Consider the following 22,345-nt stretch of genomic DNA (forward strand, 5'->3'; position numbering starts at 1 on the left):
TATAGAATCATAGTGCGGAATCGATTCACTTATCGGTGTTCTCAAGTGACTAATAACCCAAAACCCGTGGAAAATTGGAATCGGCGAGAAATAATAGTTGAGGAAGAACTCATAAGAAGTTATGTAGTCACGTGATATTCTCGAGATAACAGGGGGAAATACTCGAGGTAGATCAAAATAGAGGTTGGACAGATGAAATGATCTGCAGAAGACAAGTATTTTAACTTGTCCGAGAAATGGAATCAAGGAGAAAATATGGTCGGAACCACGATTGCAAAGAATCAAATTAAAGATGCAAGATGAGCTTATACCAAGGGAACATTTGATTATAAGAGAAGCTTCCATGATAAGATCTACATCGTGTCTATGGGCATGAACACAAAGTTCAAGGTCGACTCCCACTTCTTCAATGCATAACTTCTCATTTACTTCTCGCTTTTGACAAAGTTGTAGTGTAGAAATTTTTATCCGGTGTAACACCAGTAGAGTATGACCCATAGAATTTCCGGGTTCACACAAATTAGGGAAAGCATTAGTTCAACCCATCAGGGCATCTTAGGAACATTTGAAAAAACCATAGAGATAATTAAATCAAGCTCGGAAGCAGAGCATGGTTGACAAAGCAGAGAATACAATTTACCAAAGGCAATATGTATCAGGGGAAGAGCTCACAAAATTTTGAATATGAAGGAAACTGCAGGATAATAATCCAACAAACGATTCAACGGTCCTCAATGGATCTGATTTGAGTATCAGTACACAATCAGAAGAAGGAAAGAATGCAAAGGCATTGGATTATAGAAACATCTGAATAATTCGATGCTTAATGCAAAGAAATTATTATTTCCAAATTAGAAGATCAGAAGCAGATACTCTGATCAAAAGACAAGTAAGTTGAATAGATATAGATTGACAATCAATTAAGGTTTGGTTTGCCGAGAACCAGCTCATGTCCGGAGTGACGTCTGAGCCAGAAAGATCATTTAAAAGGATCAACTGATGATTGCGCGCATTCGCTCACATGTTGAATCAATAGGAACAAAATGACGGTGTCAAATGATACTAATGAATATTGCTAGACATATGAGAAGCATCCATAATGTAAGCAGGCAAGTAATTGCCGAGCAATAGTTTGAAGAGGATTCTCGGAAAATTGAATAGTATTTCAGAGAATCTTATGAAGCATACGAACAACTGGGGATGAACGGATACTCGATAAGTGCGAGGAATTATCCGTAGGGGTATTCATGTGGTAAAGAACTGCAAGGCAGTAAGCTCAAAGGATTCTCGGGGCAACGGAGAGTATTTTAGGGCATCTTGAAATAACAAGAGCAACAAGGAATGCTTGTATGAATGACAAATGTATGTAGTTATCCATAAGGATATATCGGTGGTAGGGAATTGCAAAAGCGACAGGCACAAAGTCTCAAGAGAACATCGTAGAGTATCTTCGGAATCTTCTGGTGCAGCAGGCGATCATCAGTAATAAGGGGCTCTCCGGGAGGAAGTAATTACGAGATCCTAGTGTTAGAGTTAGTAAGTTCGTTTAACCCAAATGGAAGAGAGATCAGAGTTCCAGAGTATAGACAAGGAGTAAAAGATCCTAATATCACCCAATGGAAACATGGGCCCGTAAGCCACACAACCATGTTAGTAAAAGTTTTTCAATGACTAGACTCAACTTCGGCCAAGGAGTTGGAAAGGGGGCAACCTACAGGCAGTCGGCTCTGATACCAACTTGTGACGCCCTCGATTCAATCGTACACTAATCATACACGCAAATGTGTACGATCAAGATCAAGGACTCATGGGAAGATATCACAACACAACTCTAGACACAAATTTAAAATAATACAAGCTTTATATTACAAGCCAGGGGCCTCGAGGGCTCGAATACATAAGCTCGAAAACACAAGAGTCAGCGGAAGCAACAATATCCGAGTACATACATAAGTTAGACAAGTTAGCCTTAATAAGGCTAGCACAAAAGCAACATCGATCGAAAAGGCAAGGCCTCCTGCCTGGGAGCCTCCTAACTACTCCTGGTCGTCGGCGGTCTCCACGTAGTAGTAGGCATCGGCGGTGGCATATGGCTCCTGGGCTCCGACATCTGGTTGCATCAACCGGAAAGAAGAACAAAGGGGGAAAAGGGAGAGCAAAGCAACCGTGAGTACTCACCCAAAGTACTCGCAAGCAAGGATCTACACTACATATGCAACATTGTCAAAGAGGGGCTGTATATGTGGACTGGACTGGACTGCAAAAATGCCAGAATAGAGAGAAGGCCTAGTCCTATTGAAGACTAGCATCTTCTGGAAACCACCATCTTGCAGCAACATGAGGGAGTAGAGTAGCATAAAGTAAGGTAGTAGAAGTGTTATCAACCTCGGCCAGAGATCCTTTCTCGACTCCCTGCGAGAAAGCAATCCCAGAGCCATACTATCCAGTTCTCATCTCCATTTCTCATATCCATTTCTCATCTCAGGTATCCAGTTCTAGTTGTATCGATCGGGATACAACACCAAGTGTCCGTTACCGTAGGACAGGCTATCGATAGATGTTTTCTTCCCTGCAGGGGTGCACCAACTTACCCACCACGCTCGATTAACTCCGGCCGGACACACTTTCCTGGGTCATGCCCGGCCTCGGCCAAACAATACGCCGCAACCCGACCTAGGCTTAATAGAGAGGTCAGCACGCCGGACTAAACCTATGCCCCCAGGGGTCATGGGCCATCTCCCCGGGAACTCCTGCATGTTGCGTACGCTGCCGGTGAGCAGACCTAGCTGCCTCCTTTTAAAAGGCAGGTGCTTACCAGTCCAACCCGGCGCGCGCCGCTCAGTTGCTGGCGTCTATTAAGCTTCGGCTGATGCATACGACGCAGAACGCCCATACTATGCCCACGTGATGGTTATTGCTATCAGGCCAGAGGCCCCTCGGATCAAATATCCAAATCGTAGTGAATTACGAGCACGCGGTAACAAGTAGAGACTCACGAAGATGTGACCCCGTTGCCCCGTCTCGAGGACTTGCGGCAAGGGCTAGGAATGCCCGACCACGCCTCGTAATTATCTCGCGGGCACCCTCCAGGTGAACCTGTCTCCACATCACTCGTGGGTACCCCTCAGGGTCAACCCGCCTTTCCAAGTAACAGTGGTAAAGTCCAAGTATCCGTGTGTCCAAACATCAAGGGGAAAACCCGAGGAATCACCCCCGGTGAATTACACTCGATGTAATCATCAAGGTGAACGTAAGAGGAACCACCCCCGAGGTTCACACTTGAGGGGTTGCACGACAGAGTCGTATCGGGAGTGGTTAAGGAGGAAATCACCCTCGATGACCACGACCGAATAGCTACACTACAGAGATCTCATCAGGAGTGATGTATAGGTTTCACCTTCGACACTCGATGGTAACTCTGCAGAGTCGAGCAACAAAAGGGGAAAGTGATATGCGGTGTCGGGGCCTGGTCTTCGATCCCGTTGATCGGGTCTTCGATGATGAAGCAGGGGCAACAAGGACAAGGTGGGGGTCACTGATGGATCACTAACCAACCTATACTAAGCAGTTTAGGATAAGCAGGTAAGGTACAAAGAGTAGGTTATAAAAGCAGGCTATGCATCAGAATAGGAGCAAACAAGAACAGTAGCAAAATCTAATGCAAGCATGAGAGAATGAAATGGGCGATATCGGGATGATCAAAGGGGGGGCTTGCCTGGAAGCTCCGCTGAAAGGGAAGAAGGGTCGTCGGTGACGTAGTCAATCACAGGGACATCAGCAGCGGTCTCGGGGTCTACCGAAGAGAAGAGGGGGAAGAAACAGTAAATACAGAGCAAACAGATGCATGACAGGTAATAAGCAGCGCTAGGGGTGCTCTAACGTAGTACTACGCGATACCGGCGCAGGGGGAAAATATCCGGGAAAGTTTTCCCGAAGTCCGGCATTTTCGGACAGATGAAACAGAGGGGAAAAGTTGCATGTTCGTTATGCTAGGGGCATGTGGTAGACGAACGGACCATGTATTCGGATTCATCTCGTCGTTCTGAGCAACTTTCATGCACAAAATATTTTCATCTGACTTACGGATTATTTTATATGTTTTTTCAAAGATTTATTAAATTTCCTAATTACTGGATTTATTTCTAAAACGGATATAAAAGCAGAATAAACTTTTGTTACTTAGGGCTATTCTAGCCATAGTGTAAGACAATGGGGCCAGAGGGGCTGGTCTGACCCAGTCAAAGACTGATCAACATATGAACAGTGTAGAGGGCCACATGCCATTGACTTAAACGTTTTTTTAAAATTTGCCGTTTCTTTAAACTAACAGTGAGTCCACATGTCATCTACCATTTAGACTACCTTAGCACTAGTTGTAAATCCTAATCTATACCAGTGCTAAATAAACAAGGGCCGGCCACACACGGATGTGGCACCGCCGGCCACACGCACAACGCGCACACACACAACACACACATAGCACACACACACACCTCACGGCCTTGGATATGGCCATGGCCAGCTGCAACAGCAGCAGCCGTTTAGGAGCAGCAGCATCATCGTGCATCAGCAGCGGGACGACGTTGGAGGCATAAAGCAGCGGCAGCAAACGACACCGGGGTAGCAAGCAGCAGTTAAGCATGAGCAGCACAGCCAGCAGTAGATCAGCAGCAGCAGGCGGGCGCAGCAGGGGAGCGCGGCAGCGAACGGCCGCGGACGCGCGCGGTGCACGGGGCACGGGCGGCCAAGGCAGCAGGCGAGTGCGGGGCATGGCCAGGGCGCGGCGGGTGCACGCACGCGCGACCGGACACGGCCAAGCGTGCGACCACGGCGGACGAGCATGGCTGCGGGCATGGAGCTTCGGGCACGACGGAATGAGCAGTCTACGGCGTCGGATCGAAGGGGAAAAACAGGGGAGATGGAGGAGAAGCTCACAGCGAGCTCGATGGCGAGGTCGGGGAGGTCGGAGGTGGACCGGAGTGGCGGGAATCGACGGCGGACGACGAACGAAGTCGGGTCCCGAGGTCGAAGGCCGCGCGATCCATTCGATGTAGGTGCTCCGAGCTCGAGCGCGTCCCCGTAGTGGAAGGAGAGGAGCGTCGCCGACCTCCTGGATAAGCTAGCGGGGCTCGGGGTCGTCGGGAAGCACGCAGACGACGAAGACAATGGCGACGGCGGCTCGGCTTGTCGCGGGGAGGAAGCAAAGGCGCGGGGGGGAAGGAAGATGGGGCTAGGGTTTTTCCAGGGGAGAGAGGGGCGGCTGGGGTTGCTCTTATCCGAGAGGGGGGCCTGGGGATGGACGGCACGTTGCCGAGGAGCGGTCACGGCCGCGGGTGGCCGCCACACCCTCTCCCTGTCTCCTGTAGCGTGAGGAGGGAGAGGAGGTGTGGTGGGTTGGGCCTCCCAGTCCCACATGGGCCTATTTCTTTTTAAAAGCTTCCTTCTTTTCCTTTTACATTCTTTTCTGTTTTCTTTTAATAGACGCTATTAGCGTTTACATAAGCCACCAAATGGCTTTGCAAAATTATGGAACTTGGCTATTTAAATATATTGCAATAACTTGCACTGCCACAAAAAGTTTGGGGGCAATTTGTTTCCCCTAGAATTTATGGTGGAATTTAAATGAGATAAAGGGGTTGTTTGGACCAGTTTAAAATAGGTCAAGGGCATTTTAATAATTCAAATAATGTTGGTATATTCAAGAAAACTAGTTAGTGAATTCTTGCAAACCAGTGAACATTTTTGTCTCACCGGTTGAAGAAATAATAATTTGACTTGTATTTCAAATGAAATTTGGATTTGATGTCGGTTTGGAACAAAGTGATGATTAGCAAAAATAAATTATGATGGTGTGGCACCATTAATAGGAGTTTACTGTACCATGACACCGGGGGTGTTACAGGGAGACCCTGGACCTCCTAGTGACCCCAGCAGGGGGCAGGACTTCCCTCACTGGGTGGTCGCCGGCAGCGTCGTCGTCAGGCAAGGCGCGGAGGAGGTCGGCCTTGCCCGGAGGGGAGGTCTCCCCAGACCCCTCCGGGGTGGCCGCCGAGTCCTGCTCCTCCGCCTCGCCGGAATCGTCGGAGGACACCACCACCGGAACCGTCACCACCGGGGCCTCAGAGGGCGCCGGCGGCACAAGACCACGCCCATCGAAGACACGCATGGCAACGGCGATCTTCGCCCCGTCCGGGCGGCGGTACAAGGGAACGAAGCTGTCCGGCGGGTACCCTTGGTCGTCCCAACCAAGGATCGGAGGGCCGTGCCCAGCTCCTCGTCAGACAGGGGCTCCGGACGCAGGCGGAGGTCGTCCCCTTCATCCTCGAGCTTCCACAAGGGGCGCGCGCGCCTGGAGGGGAGCCACACGCTATGCCATGAAATCCTTGACGATCATGGCCCCCGTCAGCTTCGCCGGCCTTGGATCATCAGGCTTCAGGTCGGCGGTCATCCTCTCTAGCACCAACTCCGCCCGAGGGTCGGTGAGCTTCACGCGGAGCCACCCGTCATGAGACGCGGGCATCTCCGTCGGCAGCACCAGCCGAGGATGGGAGCACTTGGCATCCATCAGGACCCACTTGCCCCTGAAGCCCTCAGCCTTCTTCCCAGCCTTCAAGATTGCATTGGTCTTGTTGGCCGCGACGAAGTTGACGCACCCCGAGCAGGGGCCGTCCTTGACCCGGAGATAGAAGAAGTGGCGCAGCAGCGCTATGGACGGCATCACCCCAACGTACACCTCGCAATAGAAGGTGAAGATCGACAGAAGGAGGATGGAGTTGGGATGAAGAGGAGGGCGTGAAGCTTGTAATGGCTAAGGACGGAATAGAAGAAGTCGGAGAAGGGAGGAACCAACCCCGCCACGATGCTGCTCATGAAGAAGGGATAGAAGGTGCTGCTCGAGGCCTCTGGCTCGGCGGAGCCGGCCCGGAGTGCAGTCTTCCTCTTCCATCGCCCTCCGCCGTCATCAGGAGCATGGAGGCGAGGTTCTTCTCCGAGACGCTTGGCGCATTCAGCGCAGGCTCGTACCAGGATGGCGGAGGGGCGGCCCAAGCTTTGTTGGGCGCCATTGGCGGCAGGCTTAGAGGAGGATTTGGGCGGATCTGGACTTCTTGGGAACGAAGAGCAAGACAGGGGATCTGGAGCAAGACAAAGGGAAGCAATGAAGGCAGCGCGGCCCGCGCCAACCTTTTGTTAGTCGTGCAGTTGCCGAGGCGGCGTGGGAAAGCAGAGACGCCCACGTCCCGTCAGTCGCCACGTGTTAAGCAAGGCCGCAGGCGGTTGGGGCCCTTGGCGCTCCGCACTTGCCCCTTGGCTTCGCCTCGAAGCCAAGTTCGAGCGCACCTTGGGCCCAGGGGCTACTGTCGGCGTTCTGGGAATGGGGGTCCCCAGACTTGCCTGCCTGCGGCATACATCGTGGCTCCACTAGTGGCCCTGTACGGCCCATCTTCACCAGCAAACACTCAAGACCCTCGCGAGGGGCCAAGCCTCGCGAGGCATACGACACAAGACCTCCTCAGGGGCAGCCTCGCTAGGCTGGCTTGCGAGGAGCAGAGAGATCAAGGTGAGGGGCACCTCATGAGGTTCCCGTGACGTGAGTCATGACGACCAAGGCCAGGCGGGCGCCAGCGGGCGCAGAGTACTGGTTTCCTCTTCGGTGCTAAAGGAGCAGGCGCAGGCGAGGAGTCCCGAGGCATCAGGCAAAGGTTTGCATATCGGTGCAACGAGGCCAAGACCAGCAGGACGGCAGGATGGAGGTCATCGCGGAGCCCACGACGGCGTCACCACTAGAGCCTTTGGCACGCGAAGACCACCTTTTGTCAGGATAGCTTGTACTAGCTGTCCCCCTTCAAATTGGCCATTGTGGGATCCCTTCCCGCCTGATATTTGGGAAGAGGACCCGGGCCTCTATAAATAAGACTAGCCACCACCGTAGGGGGCAACGGATTCGGCCCCGAGGGATCATTCGGACCATCCTCACACACACAAGTTCACCGAGCTCAAGAACACCTCTCCTCAGGAGGTTGTTCTTCCCTTGTACTTGTTCATCCAAGCCTACTAGGCAATCCACCACACCACACTGGAGTAGGGTATTACACCACATCGGTGGCCGAACCAGTATAAACTCTTGTGTCCCTTGTTCTTCGGGTTGGGCAAGCTGAGCTTTGAGATTGCGGTGAGAGCGTGAGCTAGGGGGAGAGAGGTCTTCGTGCGCACCCCAGAGTTCGAACCTCAAGGGTTTTGCCGGAACCCATAATCCGACATCTTTGGCCACTTTTATTTTGATAACCTCACATGGGACAATGTTCTAATAATGATCATCACACTTTTTATTTACTTACAACTCAATATTACAACTCGATACTAGAACAAAGATATGACTCTATATGAATGCCTTTGGCGGTGTACCGAGATGTGCAATGATCTAGCATAGCAATGAAAACAAAAAACGGACAAGCCATGAAAACATCATGCTAGCTATCTTAAGATCATGCAAAGCAATATGACAATAAATGCTCAAGTCATGTTTATGAAGATGATGGAAGTTGCATGGCAATATATCTCGGAATGGCTATGGAAATGCCACAATAGGTAGGTATGGTGGCTGTTTTGAGGAAGATATAAGGAGGCTTATGTGTGATAGAGCGTATCGTATCACGGGGTTTGGATGCACCGGCGAAGTTTGCACCAACCCTCGAGGTGAGAAAGGGCAATGCACAGTACCGAAGAGGCTAGCAATGATGGAAGGGTGAGAGTGCGTATAATCCATGGACTCAACATTAGTCATAAAGAACTCACATACTTATTGCAAAAGTCTATTAGCTATCGAAACAAAGTACTACGCGCATGCTCCTAGGGGGATAGATTGGTAGGAAAAGACCATCGCTCGTCCCCGACCGCCACTCATAAGGAAGACAATCAATAAATAAATCATCCCCTGACTTCGTTACATAACGGTTCACCATACATGCATGCTACGGGAATCACAAACTTCAACAAAAGTATTTCTTCAATCCACAATTACCCACTAGCATGAGTCTAATATCACCATCTTTATATCGCAAAACCATTGCAAGGAATCAAACATATCATATTCAGTGATTTACAAGTTTTATGTAGGATTTTATGACTAACCATGTGAATGACCAATTCCCGACAACTCTCTAAATAGATATAAGTGAAGCAAGAGAGTTTAATTCTTTCTAAAAAAGATATGCCCACACTCTAACAAATATAAGTGAAGCAAAAGAGCATTCTACAAATGGCGGTTTTCTATGTGTAGGGAAACAGGCAATCCAAACTTCAAAAGATATAAGTGAAGCACATGAAGCATTCTATAAAGCCATACTCAAAAGATATAAGTGAAGTGAAAAGATCATTCTATAAATCAACCAAGGACTATCTCATACCAGCATGGTGCATCAAAGAAAAGTGAAAACTAAATGCAAAAGGCGCTCCAAGATTTGCACATATCACATGAACGAAACGAAACCGAAAACATACCGATACTTGTTGAAGAAAGATGGGATGCCTTCCGGGGCATCCCCAAGCTTAGACGGTTGAGTCTCCTTGAATATTTACTTGGGGTGCCTTGGGCATCCCTAAGCTTGAGCTCTTGCCTCTCCTCCTTCTCCTCATATCGAGACCTCCTCGATCCTTGATCATTTCATCCACACAAAACTCAACAAAAAGTTCGGTAAGATCCGTTAGTATAATAAAGCAAATCACTACTCTAAGTACTGTTGCAAACCAATTCATATTTTGTTTTTTCATTGTAGCTACTGTAATATAACTTTTCCATGGCTTAATCCACTGATAGAAATCGATAGTTTCATCAAAACAAGCAAACAATGCATCAAAAACAGAATCTGTCTTAAACAGGACAGTCTGTAGTAGTCTGAACATTCACCATACTTCTGGTACTCCAAAAATTCTGAAAAAATTAGGAAAAACAAAAATTTTGTATAGAAATACAGTGCAAAAGGTTTCAGAACCGTTTGACATTCCAGTAAAAAATGTAAAATCGCGCACTACAGCCAAAGTTTCTGTTTTGCACCGCACAAACCAACAAGCAATGTAAACATCCTAAAGGCAAATCTTGGCACATTATTTTTATAATACAATGGAATTGTACAAGGGGATAATTATTTTTGTTGAAAAGTTCCTGTAATCAAGATTCACAAAGTTTGCGTGAGCATGAACGAAGTTCAAGGAGCTCCCTCACTTCAACAATGTCTGTCTCTCTCACTTTCACTTTCCTTTTTGAAAAGTTTTGGGTTCCCCTCTTTATTTTTTTTTTAAACTCTATAAAAGCACTCAATGGAAATAAACGACTCTCTAAAATTTTCGGGTTGTCTCCCTGGCAGCACTTCTTTAAAGCCATTAAGCCAGGCATAAGGTGCTCAAGTAATGAATCCACCCGGATCCCAAGGTATATCAAAGTCAATTTGAATTAGCAATGATTTGGCATTTAGTAGTGAGCACAAAGCAACATATATCAAGCAATGACGAAGTCTAACTCTCTTCCTATGCATCGGCATGTCATACAAGAACAATTCATGCACATCAAGTAAAGGCCAATGCATAGCATAAGAAGTTTCTTGCAATTTTATCGTATTGGAAACATAGAGAGGCGGAGATGTAGTTCATCTCTCATAATAATTGCAAGTAGGAGCAGCAAGCACATGCATATTATATTCATCAAAATTATCATGTGCAACAGTAAAAGGCCACCCATCAATATAATCCTTAATAAGTGACTTCTCCGATATAGTGTAGTTTGGAGAATTAAAAAAGATAATAGGACTATCATGTGTGGGTGCAATAGCAACAATTTCATGTTTAACACAAGGAACAATAGAAATTTCATCTCCATAAGCATAATTCATATTGGTATCTTGGCCACAAGAATAGCAAGCATCAAGTTCATCAAAAAGGGATATTTCAAACGAATCAATGGGATCATAGCAATTATCATGGCATTCATCTTTCGGTAGGAACAAAGGGACATTAAATAATGTATGAGTTGGAGAGTTACTCTCATTAGAAGGTGGGCACGGGTAGCTAATCCGATCTGCCTCCTTTTGTTCTTCGCTCTCCTCATCATCTTTTTCATCCAATGAGCTCATAGTTTCATCAATTTCTTCTTCCATAGACTCCTGCAAAATATTAGTCTCTTCTCGGACAGCGGAGACTTTCTCAATAAATTCATCAATATCATAATTGTATTTATAATTCTCATAGCAATATTTAAGGATAGCTAAATTTTCAGGTCTATAAACCGAATCATCAAAATCTTCAAACTCTTTAAACAAAGATTCAATTTCACAAGCACCCTTAAAAGCAACAAATTCTTCTATTCGTTCCACATCATAGTAATCATATATACCATTAGCATAAGAAGCTAAGGTTTCATTATCATTAAATTTGCATGAAAAGGGAAGGTGTGGAGCCTTCATCCTAGAGCAACAAGTATAATCATATCTCAAGCATAGTTGCCGAGCATACCAATGCAACATATAAATTTGATCCCATAGTAGTTTCCCTTTTTGAGTCAAGCGATAATCCCTAAAGTATTCACGTTGATCCAACATGTCTCCCATTATATAATTGAATGGGGTTTTGTCAGGATTATTAAATTAGTGCATAATATCTTTCACATAATGAGTATCTAGGGTATTAGGAGGTTCCCCATCTCCATGAGTAGCAAGTAAACCTATTTTTTTGGTATTTCGTGTTCCATATCCATAACTAAAGATAGAGAACAACTTAGAACAACAAATAAAATCCACTTAGTGATAAAGCAAACAAGCACACACGAGAATATTCACCCCACCCTACTCTCCCCGGCAACAGCGCCAAAAAAGGTCTCGATAACCCACAAGTATAGGGGATCAATTGTAGCCTCTTACGATAAGTAAGAGTGTCGAACCCAATGAGGAGCTAAAGGTAGAACAAATATTCCCTCAAGTTCTATCGACCACCGATACTACTCTACGCATGCTTAACGTTCGCTTTACCTAGAACAAGTATGAAACTAGAAGTACTTTGTAGGTGTTGTAGGCTAGGTGCAAGATAATAAAGAGCACGTAAATAAAAACTAGGGGCTGTTTAGATAAAGACACAACTAAGTTAGTTTTAGTAGAGTCCTTTTTGTCACAAGAAAGTTATTTGTCCCTAGACAATTGATAACTAGACCGGTAATCATTATTGCAATTTTATTTGAGGGAGAGGCATAAGCTAACATACTTTCTCTTCTTGGATCATATGCACTTATGATTGGAACTCTAGCAAGCATCCGCAACTACTAAAGATCATTAAGGTAAAATCCAACCATAGCATTATAAGGCATCAAGTCCTCTTTACTCCCATACACAAACAACCTACTTACTCGGGTCTATGCTTCTGTCACTCACGCCACCCACCATAAGCAAATCATGAACATATTGCAAACCCTACAGTGGGGATCCCTCACGCTTGCGCGACACGGAGAGTGATACGTCTCCAACGTATCTATAATTTTTGATTGCTCCATGCTATATTATTTACTGTTTTGGACATTATTGGCCTTTATTATTCACTTTTATATTATTTTTGGGACTAACCTATTAACCAGAGGCCCAACTCAGAATTGCTATTTTTTTGCCTATTTCAGAGTTTCGCAGAAAAGGAATATCAAACGGTGTCCAAACGGAACGAAACCTTCGGGAACATGATTTTTAGGAAGATTATGATCCGGGAGACTTGGACCCTACGTCAAGAAACAAAGGTGGAGGCCACGAGGTAGGGGGCGCGCCTACCCCCCCAGGGCGCGCCCTCCACCCTCGTGGGCCCCCTGTTGCTCCACCGACGCACTCCTTCCTCCTATATATACCTACGTACCCCCAAACGATCAGATACGGAGCCAAAAACCTAATTCCACCGCCACAACCTAATGTACCCACGAGATCCCATCTTGGGGCCTGTTCCGGAGCTCCGCCGGAGAGGGCATCCATCACGGAGGGCTTCTACATCAACACCATAGCCTCTCCGATGAAGTGTGAGTAGTTTACTTCAGACCTTCGGGTCCATAGTTAGTAGCTAGATGGCTTCTTCTCTCTTTTTGGATCTCAATACAATGTTCTCCCCCTCTCTCGTGGAGATCTATTCGATGTAATCTTCTTTTTGCGGCGTGTTTGTTGAGACCGATGAATTGTGGGTTTATGATCAAGATTATCTATGAACAATATTTGAATCTTCTCTGAATTCTTTTATGTATGATTGGTTATCTTTGCGAGTCTCTTCGAACTATCAGTTTGGTTTGGCCTACTAGATTGATCTTTCTTGCAATGGGAGAAGTGCTTTGCTTTGGGTTCAATCTTGCGGTGTCCTTTCCTAGTGACAGTAGGGGCAGCAAGGCACGTATTGTATTGTTGCCATCGAGGATAACAAGATGGTTATTTATATCATATTGCATGAGTTTATCCCTCTACATCATGTCATCTTGCTTAAGGCGTTACTCTATTTTCATGAACTTAATACTCTAGATGCATGCTGGATAGCGGTCGATGAGTGGAGTAATAGTAGTAGATGCAGGCAGGAGTCGGTCTACTTGTCTCGGACGTGATGCCTATATACATGATCATACCTAGATATTCTCATAACTATGCTCAATTCTGTCAATTGCTCAACAATATTTCGTTCACCCACCGTAATATACTTATGCTCTTGAGAGAAGCCACTAGTGAAATCTATGGCCCCTGGGTCTATCTTCATCATATTAATCTTCCAATACTTAGTTATTTCCTTTGCTTTTTTACTTTGCTTTTATTTTACTTTGCATCTTTATCACAAAAATACCAAAAATATTATCCTATCATATCTATCAGATCTCACTCTCGTAAGTGACTGTGAAGGGATTGACAACCCCTTATTGCGTTGGTTGCGAGGATTTATTTGTTTTGTGTAGGTGTGAGGGACTCGCGCGTAGCCTCCTACTGGATTGATACCTTGGTTCTCAAAAACTGAGGGAAATACTTACGCTACTTTGCTGCATCACCCTTTCCTCTTCAAGGGAAAACCAACGCAGTGCTCAAGAGGTAGCAAGAAGGATTTCTGGCGCCGTTGCCGGGGAGGTCTACGCAAAAGTCAGCATACCAAGTACCCATCACAAACCCTTATCTCCCGCATTACATTATTTGCCATTTGCCTCTCGTTTTCCTCTCCCCCACTTCACCCTTGCCATTTTATTCGCCCCCTCTTTTTTGTTCGCCTCTTTTTCACTTGCTTTTTGTTTGCTCGTGTGTTGGATTGCTTGTTTGTCACGATGGCTCAAGATAATACCAAATTATGTGACTTTACCAATACCAACAATAATGATTTCCTTAGCACTCCGATTGGTCCTCTTACCAATACTGAATCTTGTGAAATCAATGCTGCTTTGTTGAATCTTGTCATGAAAGATCAATTCGCCGGTCTTCCTAGTGAAGATGCCGCTACTCATCTAAATAGCTTCGTTGATTTGTGTGATATGCAAAAGAAGAAAGATGTTGATAATGATATTGTTAAATTGAAGCTATTTCCTTTTTCGCTTAGGGATCATGCTAAAGCTTGGTTTTCGTCTTTGCCTAAAAATAGTATTGATTCTTGGAACAAGTGCAAAGATGATTTTATCTCTAAGTATTTTCCTCCCGCTAAGATCATCTCTCTTAGAAACAATATTATGAATTTTAAGCAACTTGATCATGAACATGTTGCACAAGCTTGGGAGAGGATGAAATTAATGATACGTAATTGCCCTACTCATGGTTTGAATTTGTGGATGATTATACAAAACTTTTATGCCAGATTGAATTTTGCTTCTAGAAATCTTTTAGATTCGGCCGCGGGAGGCACTTTTATGGAAATCACTTTAGGAGAAGCTACTAAACTCCTAGATAATATAATGGTTAATTATTCTCAATGGCACACTGAAAGATCTACTAATAAAAAAGTGCATGCGATAGAAGAAATTAATGTTTTGAGTGGAAAGATGGATGAACTTATGAAATTATTTGCTACTAAGAGTGTTTCTTCTGATCCTAATGATATGCCTTTGTCTACTTTGATTGAGAATAATAATGAATCTATGGATGCGAATTTTGTTGGTAGGAATAATTTTGGTAACAACGCGTATAGGGGAATCTTTAATCCTAGGCCTTATCCTAGTAATCCCTCTAGTAATTATGGTAATTCCTACAACAACTCTTATGGAAATTTTAATAAGATGCCCTCTGAATGTGAGACTAGTGTTAAAGAGTTTATGAATTCGCAAAAGAGTTTCAATGCTTTGCTTGAAGAGAAATTGCTTAAAGTTGATGAATTGGCTAGGAACGTTGATAGAATTTCTCTTGATGTTGATTCTTTAAAGCTTAGATCTATTCCTCCTAAGCATGATATCAATGAGTCTCTGAAAGCCATGAGAATTTCCATTGATGAGTGCAAAGAAAGAACCGCTAGAATGCGTGCTAAGAAGGATTGCTTTTATAAAAGCGCGTTCTTCAAATTTCTATGAAAATAAAGATGAAGATCTAAAAGTTATTAATGTGTCCCCTATTAAATCTTTGTTTTGCAATATGAATCTTGATAATGATGGGACTGAATATGATCCACCTTTACCTAGAAGGCATTCCAAAAATTCAGAGTTTTTAGATCTTGATGCTAAAATTGATAAAACTGGGATTGAAGAAATCAAAACCCTAGATGTTAATAAACCCACTATTATGGATTTCAAGGAATTTAATTATGAAAATTGCTCTTTGATAGATTGTATTTCCTTGTTGCAATCCATGCTAAATTCTCCTCATGCTTATAGTCAAAATAAAGCGTTTACTAAACATATCGTTGATGCCTTGATGCAATCTTATGAAGAAAAACTTGAGTTGGAAGTTTCTATCCCTAGAAAACTTTATGATGAGTGGGAACCAACTATTAAAATTAAGATTAAGGATCATGAGTTCTATGCTTTATGTGATTTGGGTGCTAGTGTTTCCACTATTCCCAAAACTTTGTGCGATTTGCTAGATTTCCGTGATTTTGATGATTGCTCTCTAAACTTGCACCTAGCGGATTCTACTATTAAGAAACCTATGGGAAGAATTAATGATGTTCTTATTGTTGCAAATAGGAATTATGTGCCCGTAGATTTTATCGTTCTTGATATAGATTGCAATCCTTCATGTCCTATTATTCTTGGTAGACCTTTCCTTAGAACGATTGGTGCAATTATTGATATGAAGGAAGGGAATATTAGATTCCAATTTCCATTAAAGAAAGGCATGGAACACTTCCCTAGGAAGAAAATAAAATTACCATATGAATCTATCATGAGAGCCACTTATGGATTGCCTACCAAAGATGGCAATACCTAGATCTATCCTTGCTTTTATGCCTAGCTAGGGGCGTTAAACAATAGCGCTTGTTGGGAGGCAACCCAATTTTATTTTTAGTTTTTTGCTTTTTGCTTCTGTTTAGGAATAAATATTTGTTCTAGCCTATGGTTAGATGTGTTTTGTGTTTTAATTAGTGTTTGTGCCAAGTTAAACCTATAGGATCTTCTTGGATGATAGTTAATTGATCTTGCTGTAATTTCCAGAAACTTTCCTATTTTGGCTGATTTTTTTGGAGTTCCAGAAGTTTGCGTTAGTTACAGATTACTACTGACTGTTCTGTTTTTGACAGATTCTGTTTTTCGTGTGTTGTTTGCTTATTTTGATGAATATATGGCTAGTAAAATAGTTTATAAACCATATAGAAGTTGGAATACAGTAGGTTTAACACCAATATAAATAAAGAATGAGTTCATTACAGTACCTTGAAGTGGTCGTCTTTTGTTTTCTTTCGCTAACGGAGCTCACGAGATTTTCTGTTAAGTTTTGTGTTGTGAAGTTTTCAAGTTTTGGGTGAAAGATTTTGATGGATTATGGAACAAGGAGTGGCAAGAGCCTAAGCTTGGGGATGCCCATGGCACCCCCAAGATAATCTAAGGACACCATAAAGCCAAAGCTTGGGGATGCCCCGGAAGGCATCCCCTCTTTCGTCTACTTCCATCAGTAACTTTACTTGGAGCTATATTTTTATTCACCACATGATATGTGTTTTGCTTGGAGCGTCTTGTATGATTTGAGTCTTTGCTTTTTAGTTTACCACAATCATCCTTGCTGTACACACCTTTTGAGAGAGCCATACATGATTTGGAATTTGTTAGAATACTCTATGTGCTTCGCTTATATCTTTTGAGCTATATAGTTTTGCTCTAGTGTTTCACTTATATCTTTTAGAGCACGGTGGTGGATTTGTTTTATAGAAACTATTGATCTCTCATGCTTCACTTAGATTATTTTGAGAGTCTTAAATAGCATGGTAATTTGCTTAAATAATCCGAATATGCTAAGCATACAAGATTTGTAAGAATTCTCATGAGTGTGTTGAATACTATGAGAAGTTTGATGCTTGATAATTGTTTTGAGACATGAATATGGTGATATTAGAGTCATGCTAGTTGAGTAGTTGTGAATTTGAGAAATACTTGTGTTAAAGTTTGTGATTCCCGTAGCATGCACGCATGGTGAACCGTTATGTGATGAAGTCGGAGCATGATTTATTTATTGATTGTCTTCCTTATGAGTGGCGGTCGGGGACGAGCGATGGTCTTTTCCTACCAATCTATCCCCCTAGGAGCATGCGCGTAATACTTTGCTTTGATAACTTGTAGATTTTTGCAATAAGTATATGAGTTCTTTATGACCAATGTTGAGTCCATGGATTATACGCACTCTTCTTCCTTCCACCATTGCTAGCCTCTCTAATACGGCGCACTTTTCGCCGGTATCATACACCCACCATAAACCTTCCTCAAAACAAACACCATACCTACCTATCATGGCATTTCCATAGCCATTCCGAGATATATTGCCATGCAACTCTCCACCGTTCCGTTTATTATGACACGCTCCATCATTGTCATATTGCTTTGCATGATCATGTAGTTGACATCGTATTTGTGGCAAAGCCACCGTTCATAATTCTTTCATACATGTCACTCTTGATTCATTGCATATCCCGGTACACCGCCGGAGGCATTCATATAGAGTCATATTTTATTCTAAGTATCGAGTTGTAATTGTTGAGTTGTAAGAAAATAAAAGTGTGATGATCATCATTTTTAGAGCATTGTCCCAAGTGAGGAAAAGGATGATGGAGACTATGATTCCCCCACAAGTCGGGATGAGACTCCAGCCGAAAAATAAATAAATAAATAAATAAGAGGCCATAAAAAAGAGAAAAGGCCCAAATAAAAAAAATAAAAAAATGAGAGAAAAAGAGAGAAGGGACAATGTTACTATCCTTTTACCACACTTGTGCTTCAAAGTAGCACCATGATCTTCATGATAGAGAGTCTCTCATTTTGTCACTTTCATATACTAGTGGGAATTTTTCATTATAGAACTTGGCTTGTATATTCTAATGATGGGCTTCCTCAAAATGCCCTAGGTCTTCGTGAGCAAGCGAGTCGGATGCACACCCACTTAGTTTCCTTTGTTGAGCTTTCATATACTTATAGCTCTAGTGCATCCGTTGCATGGCAATCCCTACTCACTCACATTGATATCTATTGATGGGCATCTCCATAGCCCGTTGATACGCCTAGGTTATGTGAGACTATCTTCTCCCTTTTTGTCTTCTCCACAACCACCATTCTATTCCACATATAGTGTTATGTCCATGGCTCACGCTCATGTATTGCGTGAAGATTGAAAAAGTTTGAAAATGTCAAAAGTATGAAACAATTGCTTGGCTTATCATCGGGGTTGTGCATGATTTAAATACTTTGTGTGGTGAAGATAGAGCATAGCCAGACTATATGATTTTGTAGGGATAACTTTCTTTGGCCATGTTATTTTGAGAAGACATGATTGCTTTGTTAGTATGCTTGAAGTATTATTATTTTTATGTCAATATTAAACTTTTGTCTTGAATCTTTCGGATCTGAATATTCATACCACAATTAAGAAATTGAAATTATGCCAAGTAGCACTTCGCATCAAAAATTCTGTTTTTATCATTTACCTACTCGAGGACGAGCAGGAATTAAGCTTGGGGATGCTTGATACGTCTCCAACGTATCTATAATTTGTTATTGCTCCATGCTATATTATCTACTATTTTGGACATTATTGGGCTTTATTATTCACTTTTATATTATTTTTGGGACTAACCTATTAACTGGAGGCCCAACCCAGAATTGCTGTTTTTTGCCTATTTCAGAGTTTCGCAGAAAAGGAATATCAAACGGAGTCCAAACGGAATGAAACCTCCGGGAACGTGATTTTTAGGAAGATTATGATCCGGGAGACTTGGACCCTACATCAAGAAACAAAGGAGGAGGCCACGAGATAGGGGGGCGCGCCTACCGGCCCCCCAGGGCGCGCCCTCCACCCTCGTGGGCCCCCTGTTGCTCCACCGACGTACTCCTTCCTCCTATATATACCTACGTACCCCCAAACGATCAGATACGGAGCCAAAAACCTAATTCCACCGCCACAACCTTCTGTACCCATGAGATCCCATCTTGGGGCCTGTTCCGGAGCTCTGCCGGAGAGGGCATCCATCACGGAGGGCTTCTACATCAACACCATAGCCTCTCTGATGAAGTGTGACTAGTTTACTTCAGACCTTCAGGTCCATAGTTAGTAGCTAGATGGCTTCTTCTCTCTTTTTGGATCTCAATACAATGTTCTCCCCCTCTCTCGTGGAGATCTATTCGATGTAATCTTCTTTTTGCGGTGTGTTTGTTGAGACCGATGAATTGTGGGTTTATGATCAAGATTATCTATGAACAATATTTGAATCTTCTCTGAATTCTTTTATGTATGATTGGTTATCTTTGCAAGTATCTTCGAATTATCAGTTTGGTTTGGCCTACTAGATTGATCTTTCTTGCAATCGGAGAAGTGCTTAGCTTTGGGTTCAATCTTGCGGTGTCCTTTCCTAGTGACAGTAGGGGCAGCAAGGCACGTATTGTATTGTTGCCATCGAGGATAACAAGATGGGGTTTTTATCATATTGCATGAATTTATCCCTCTACATCATGTCATCTTGCTTAAGGCGTTACTCTGTTTTCATGAACTTAATACTCTAGATGCATGCTGGATAGCGGTCGATGAGTGGAGTAATAGTAGTAGATGCAGGCAGGAGTCGGTCTACTTGTCTCGGACGTGATGCCTATATACATGATCATACCTAGATATTCTCATAACTATGCTCAATTCTGTCAATTGCTCAACAGTAATTCGTTCACCCACCGTAAAATACTTATGCTCTTGAGAGAAGCCACTAGTGAAATCTATGGCCCCCGGGTCTATCTTCATCATATTAATCTTCCAATACTTAGTTATTTCCTTTGCTTTTTTACTTTGCTTTTATTTTACTTTGCATCTTTATCACAAAAATACCAAAAATATTATCCTATCATATCTATGAGATCTCACTCTCGTAAGTGACCGTGAAGGGATTGACAACCCCTTATCGCGTTGGTTGCGAGGATTTATTTGTTTTGTGTAGGTGCAAGGGGCTCGCGCGTAGCCTCCTACTGGATTGATACCTTGGTTCTCAAAAACTGAGGTAAATACTTACGCTACTTTGCTGCATCACCCTTTCCTCTTCAAGGGAAAACCAACACAGTGCTCAAGAGGTAGCGGAGAGCACCATAGGACATCACCAATAATAAAACATGCAACTCAAATCAATCACGATCATCAATTAACCCATAGGACAAAACAGATCTACTCAAACATTATAGGATAGCCATACATCATTAGGAAATAATATATAGCGTTGAGCACCATGTTTAAGTAGAGATTACAGCGGGTAAAAGAGGGGTTACGCCGCTGCATAGAGGGGGGAAGAGTTGGTGATGACGGCGGTGAAGTTTTTGGTGTAGATCGTTGTCGCGATGATGGCCTCGACAGCGTTCGGCGCCACCGGGAGAGAGGGGGAGAGAGCCCCCCTTCTTCTTCTTCCTTGACCTTCCCCCTAGATGGGAGAAGGGTTTCCCCTCTGGTCCATGGCCTCCATGGTGGCGGAGGGGCGAGAGCCCCTCCGAGATTGGATCTCTCTCTGTTTCATTCTGTTTCTGCGCTCCCTGATTCTGCCCTTTCACCGTTTCTTAAATTCCCGGAGATCCGTACCTCCGATTAGGCCGAAATTTTGACACGATTTTTATCCGGATATTGGCTTTCTTGTGGCGAAAGAAGGGCACCAACTGCCTTATGGAGTGGCCACGAGGGCCCAGGGCGCGCCCCTCACCCTCGTGGGCCCCTCGGGCATCGTCTCGCGTTGATTCCACTTCCTAAAATTTACATATATTCCAAAAAAATCTCCGTAAGTTTTTATCCCGTTTGGACTCCGTTTGATATGGGTTTTCTGCGAAACAAAAAAAACATGCAACAAACAGGAACTGGCACTGGGCACTGGGTCAATATGTTAGTCCCAAAAATAGTATAAAAAGTTGCCAAAAGTATGTAAAATTTGTAGAATATTGGCATGGAACAATAAAAAATTATAGATACGACAGAGACGTATCAATAGAGGAACAGCTGTAAGGGCATTATTATCCCTTAGTTGGTTTTGGTGATTGATGACAATGATTTTGCGGACTAATCATGTGCATCGAATATTTCAGATATATTGACTAGGCACAAGATGATTTGGTTCCCCTCGAAGGCTATAGAAGACGGCGTTTCTCTTCGTTTCTTTTCAATGGTATTGAGTCGTAGGGAAGCCGTACTATTAAGAGGGGGTCCGCGTTGGAAAGGTTGGGTGGATTCATCACGTACACATCTTCCTTTGCACCTCCTTTCCTCTAGCCTTTGGAGTATCCTATGTTTTCCTTGTCTATGCAAATATTGCTCTTGCTTGCTGATCTAGGGCGTGCGGTAGTACTGCTCCTTAGAGTGGTAGTACCGCAGGACCTTGCGGTAGTACCGCCCGCTGGTGCGGTAGTACCGCAAAGGCCCACAGTAGTACCGCTTCTAGTAAGCGGTAGTACCGTGGTCTCTGACTTAGTTCCGGAAGTACGCGGCAGTAAGGGGCGGATGTAATTTTTTACATCCGCGCCTCGCGCGGTAGTACCCCTGCTGGCTTACGGTACTACCGCGTCGGGTTTTTTGCATCGACTCCAACTCTGCGAAAGTAGCCACGGATGTAATTTTTATATCCGTGCCTTCCCATCCCTGGACAGCCCCTGCCTTGCGATAGTACCGCAAGGGGGAGCGGTAGTACCGCGCTAGCAGTACTACCGCCCTCTGCTTTAGTGCATTTTTGGCTGTTCTGG

At 44.0% G+C, this 22,345-nt stretch overlaps 1 long non-coding RNA gene across 1 annotated transcript; it reads right to left on the bottom strand.

Moving 5' to 3' along the window:
- Positions 1–1,842: 1,842 nt before the first annotated feature.
- On the bottom strand, positions 1,843–5,564 carry LOC141027326 (uncharacterized). The gene is made up of 3 exons (XR_012189176.1): positions 4,936–5,564; positions 3,716–3,793; positions 1,843–2,110 (listed from the first exon to the last, which is right to left on the bottom strand). It is a non-coding gene; the product is annotated as an uncharacterized lncRNA (long non-coding RNA).
- Positions 5,565–22,345: the final 16,781 nt, after the last annotated feature.

Source organism: Aegilops tauschii, chromosome 7, assembly GCF_002575655.3.
Source record: "Aegilops tauschii subsp. strangulata cultivar AL8/78 chromosome 7, Aet v6.0, whole genome shotgun sequence".
Lineage (NCBI taxonomy): Eukaryota > Viridiplantae > Streptophyta > Magnoliopsida > Poales > Poaceae > Aegilops > Aegilops tauschii.